At 38.8% G+C, this 5742-nt stretch overlaps 1 protein-coding gene across 30 annotated transcripts in view; it reads right to left on the reverse strand.

The window, feature by feature from the left end:
* The window catches only part of ZBTB20 (zinc finger and BTB domain containing 20), an 869399-nt gene that overhangs the window by 125451 nt on the left and 738206 nt on the right, over positions 1-5742 (reverse strand). The window lies entirely within an intron of this gene.

The raw sequence follows: 5742 nt of genomic DNA on the forward strand, positions 1-5742 counted from the left end.
CACTTCAGAATACCTTTGATTAGAAGTTCTGCTAGCACCTCAAATTCCCTACAGAGCATTCTCTCTTTCCTTTTAAATCATTCTGCTATTCAAATGCTACAAAACCACAGTCCATGACACCATCCAAATCCCCAAACTTCTGCTAAACTTTCTGTAATAAAATATTTTGCTTCCACGTCCATCAACAAAAGAATGGATAAAGAAGATGTGATACATATATCCAATGGAATATTACTCAGCCATAAAAAGAGCAAAATAATGCCATTTGCAGCAACATGGATGAACCTAGAGATTGTCATATTGAGTGAAGTAAGTCAGATAAAGAAAGACAAATATCATATGATATCACTTATATATAGAATCTTAAAGAAATGGTACAAATGAACCTATTTACAAAAGAGAAGCTGAGTCACAGACATAGAAACAAACTTGTGGTTCCCAAGGGGGGAAGGGGAGGAAGGATAAATTGGGAGATGGGGTTGACTTACACACTATATAACTAATAAGAACCTACTGAATAGCACAGGGAACTCTATTCAATACTCTGTAATTATCTATGTGGGAATAGAATCTGAAAAAGAGTGGAAATATGTGTATATATAGCTGACTCACTTTGCTGTACAGCAGGAACTAGCAGCATTGTGAACAACTATACGCCAGTGAAAAACTAATTAAAAAACCAACCAAATAAATCTGAAAAACAACAAAAATCAACTAATCTGCTGGAATTTTTTTTGTGTGTGCTTCTTCTAGGTATGTAAGAATATAAAAAATTTCTTAAAATGATCTTAACTCAAACACACATTTTTTATTATTATCCTTGGCTATCTCTTGATCAGGCTTCCCTGGTAGCTCAGCTGGTAAAGAATTCACCTGCAATGCAGGAGACCCCAGTTCAATTTCTGGGTCGGGAAGATCCCCTGGAGAAGGCATAGGATACCGACTCCAGTATTCTTGCCTGGAGAGTCCCGAGGGACAGAGGAGCCTGGCAGGCTATGGTCCATGACGTTAACAAAGAGTTGGACACGACTGAGCAACTAAGCAGAGCATAGCACAACTCTTGATCACACTATACGTAGGATATGAAAATTGCCTCCTCACTCCAAACACCTTCTCAATGGTTTGATTGTCACAGTTCCCTTTTTAGTCCTCCAGAGGATTTCTATCCTACTTAAGATCAGTTATGAATTCCAGACTATCAGCACTGAAAGTCTTTTATAGGTTTTATATTTATATTTTATTTATATTTATATTGCTCATTTAATCTCTCAGAAAATGGTGCCATGAAGGTCTCCCTATATCCACTAAGGACATCTCCTTTGCCTTTTGGCTTTTTCCCATTGAGAGTCATTCCTTTACGTGGAAAAGTCCATCTCTGAATCTTTCCCACACAAGCCTGTGTCTGTGGAATAATTCCTCAGCACTGAAGAACATCTCTCCTTCCTTCAAATGATTACTTACAGGCTGCTTCTGCTAGAGAGACTTTCAAGATTGCTGTCAACCAGTGGCCAATCCTCTTAAACAAGGTAAAAACCACTGCATCCGCTTTACCACACTTTAAAAGATTTATTGTACTTTAAAAGTATTTTATGGGACTTCCCTGGTGGTTCAGTGGCTAAGACTCCATGCTCTCAATGCAGGGGGTCCAGGTTCGATCCCTGCTTAGGGAAATAAATCCCACATGCCAAAACTAAGAGTTCACATGCCAGCGCTAAAGATCTTGCATGACGTAATTAAGACCTGCTCCAGCCAAATAAATAAATAAATATAAAAAAATAAATGTACGTTATAATTGCTTATAAATTTCACTGATGGCAGGAAAAAATATAGTGGGTACTCACCCAATACAGTTTGATTAATTTGTTGCATTGCAGCTACAGGTCTTAATTTTAAATAGTATATATGTGTGTATACACACACACACACAGACACACACACGGTCTTGTTTTGTTACTTTAAGACATATAAAGCTACTTAAGTCTCCTGATTTTGGGGAACTGTCAACTGTTATGCATGTAGTAGGCATCAATAAACACTTGTTGAATTGGACTGAAGAGGAATCATCTTAAACAGTTTACTCTTGGAGGAGGGAGCAATCAGAAGAAGACTATTAACATAAATATTCTATAACAGCATCTAAGTGTAATAAAAATAATACTCAAATGAGAGTTACTCAAATTTCTCTCATCCTCTTGATTATTTAATATTATATTGATAAAAATATATTTTTAAAAATAGCTTTGATTTTAAAACACTAAATTTACACACCAAGAATTAGACACTAGAAAAATCTCATAGTCTGATTTATTTCTCTGTAATATATCTGTCTTGAGAACATCAGCAGGAATACACCAAAGAAATATGTCCCTCACGGGATCAACTATATAAAAAGACAGAACACATCATCAGCACAAAAATCATTATCCATCTAATTTCTCCCATTCTGGATGGCTCCGGTGAGCCCCTCCATCATTACTGACTAGGGTTAAGATAGACCTTAATGGATTAATTAAACCAAAGTGGGACTGCACTGCAGACCAAAGAGGAGGAGATCCTGATACAGGGCAGGCAACAACCCCTGTTCTTTTACTCAAATGAGTGAGACTTGGCTCTTCCCAAGTGCTGTTTATTTGTACTGCAAAGGAGTTGTCTAAAAATAAGATTTGGTGCCTATTGTCTGGGTCTTCCCCTTAGCATTCATAAAAATTGAATACTTGGGTGCTAATCAAAAATTATCAGGTAAGAAATTAAATGTTAAGACTCTTCTTTGGCTTCAGGAAGGTGGGAGCATCTGAAAGAGAGGTCAAGTGACAGAGACAGTGTGCTCACCTTGGTCAGGAAGGCCAGGTGCGAGGGAGGCTATTGTTGGAGCACTAGTGAGATTCTGAGTGCTGGCCAGGACACAGAGAACTCTCAAAGAGCTGACAAGAAGAAATGCCCACCACAAAGTCACCGTGTGTGTGTTAGTCACTCAGTCGTGTCCGACTCTTTGTGACCCCATGGACTGTGTAGCCTGCCAGGCTCCTCTGTCCGTGGGATTCTCCAGGCAAGAATACTGGAGTGGGTTGCTGTGCCCTCCTCCAGGGGATTTTCCTGACCCAGGGATTGAACCCAGGTCTCCTGCATTGCAGGCCGACGCTTTACCGTCTGGGCCACCAGGGAAGTCACAAAGTCACAGGGACACACCTAAAGGCAGCTGTCAGTAATGGAAACCCTGAGAATTGCTCATATAAAGAGGGTTTTGAAATTCAAATGTGAAAGGAGAAGATGTTAATCCAAAGGCACAATTTAGGGTCTTTTTCTGCTCCTAAAAGGAAGAGGAAAAAAACAAAAACCAAAAAACCACCCAGTTAGTACTGTACCATACTGGCAGTTTACTCTTTCATGAACAAAATCAGCACATTAATGACATGAACACCTACTTTCCTGATGGGGACAATCACACAACGTTAAATATGCCGGTATTAAAAGAAGAAAAACAAAACCCCCAGGAACACGTCACTCTGGAAATGGTGAGGCTGACTAGGGCAGACTGTCACTACTATCAAGCGTATCCTGAAAGTCTATAAAAGCATCTATGAAGCCATAATGAGCTGGCAAGCCTCTTTTCCACCAAAGAGGAAGTGTCCTTAAGGATTCCAGAAGTGGCGATCTGGGCAGCTTTCAGTTTCTTTTTTGAAATAACAGGAGCAGGGCAGGCTCCTCTGGGGGTCAGGCTGGCCCCACCATGTTGAATGTCTGTGTCTAAATGATAAGTAATTGAAGTGAAAAGACACCAGTTTCAATAGCTGCTCTGAATTTTAAAAGCAAGTACAAATTCCCAGCCCCTTAGTAGATTTCATTTGTGATTCCTGCATTAGGGGAAAAACTGGCACAAAGTTCAAACAATAATAGTATAGCTCTCAAAAACACACGTCATTTCTTACTAAAGAGAAAAAAAATAGAATTATGGAGTTGAAAAGTTTTCCTACCTTAGTGATTATTTAATCTAGTCATTTTGTAAATAAGGAAACTGAGGACTGGCCAGTGATCATAGAGTTAATTATACAGCTGGCAACTTTATCAGTAATGAATCTATAAATAGATTCAGGGCTATCAGTGACCCAGTGGAACTGGGTCCCTCAAGGTCTTTCATTCAAACAATTATATAAATAAATCAATATATATACATACACATATATAAGTATACACACAGAAGGAGAGGTCTATTGATACAGGTATTTATACATAAAATATATTGCTGGACAGTAAAAACAGGATCCTGTGTCACTATCATGGTCCAGAGGTCACTGGATAAATTTGTTTACTCAACATTTACTGAGGTCCAACCTATGTGTATTAGGAAAGTAAAAGGGTATGATTAGACATAGTTTGTGTTGTTGCAAAGAATCTTACATCTGCAGCACAATCAGATAGAATAATGGAGCAGTCATACGTGTTCCCATTGGATAAATATAAAACCTAATCATTAGGTTTGAATCAAGAGAGGAAGGACCCTCTATTAGAGACTGGAAAGAATTAGGAATTTTTCTAGTACCCCAAATCTAAAGGTCGAGCCATTGATTTCAGCTGTTCTATGCATTTGGACATGCTTTCCCTTCAGAATCTACTCCAAATTCACTGCCCTAAGTAGCTCAGAAACAGGGCTCTTGAGGCCAGGCTGCTCCACTCCTGCCCGTCTCTGAGAGGGTATTTAGGTCAAGGATGAGGGTGGAGCTGGGGATGAAGCAGCAAAGAACCTGGCTGAGTCCTGAGTCTATTAGCTCCAACACACTACCTAATCTCCCAGTCATTTTGCTTACAGCTATATCTTAGTATACAACACAGCAGAATGATTTCCTATGTGGTGAACAAAAATCGAGAGGCTAAAACCTAAGTAATATGATTGGTTCAAGTAATCTGGATATGGAGAAAAATCACTAATAGTAAGCTTAAGACCAAAGACGTGATCAGATCACCCAGGCATTTCTCTTAAAAAGAAGGGAGGAGAGAAATAATACATGTAAGTGTCTACCATGTTTCAGACACTATGTTAGGGGGTTTACATATATTATCTCACTTAATTCTGACAGAAACCTTCCAGAATAGAAGTAACCATCCATTGTTCTTCAGGTGAAGAAACTGAGGTACAGCAAGACAGTGGTTTGACCAGCCTCACAAAGTAGAAAGTGCTTTATGACACTCCTATATGGATCTAAGTTTGTCCAGCTACAAAACTTGTATTCTTTGCCAAAGTTTGCCAAGCAGGAAACCCAGAGGTGAAACAACTATGAATGCCATCGGAAAATATACTTAGTAACTGCTATACACTGCTAAAATTGGGTGCAGACAGTTATACAAATACAAACACACAGTTACTACCACCTTGACATTTAAATATGCTAGCATGAACAAACTGACATTGGACCCACCAAAAAAGAATATTACATGTAGACAATTCAAATGACTCATGTCCAGAAGGGTATTCTTTTCCAGCCATAGAAGACAGTCTACCTGGCACTGCAAAGCTTTTGTGAAAGTAGTGCTTAAAAACAAATGAACAAAAAAAATCCCCAAACTCTTTCAGTATCAGAAAAACATGCACAATTCCCACAAAAATCTAGCACAATCAATTCTCCAATAATTGCCAATCATAGGGATTTTTTTTTTTTTCCTCAAAAAAAATTTAAAGGTGAGCACAGAGTTTGTGCATAAAGGCTTCCTTTTCAATCCAGGGTTGACATTGTCACTGCCTCTGCTTAC

This window comes from Bubalus bubalis, chromosome 1, assembly GCF_019923935.1.
Source record: "Bubalus bubalis isolate 160015118507 breed Murrah chromosome 1, NDDB_SH_1, whole genome shotgun sequence".
Taxonomy (NCBI): Eukaryota; Metazoa; Chordata; class Mammalia; order Artiodactyla; family Bovidae; genus Bubalus; species Bubalus bubalis.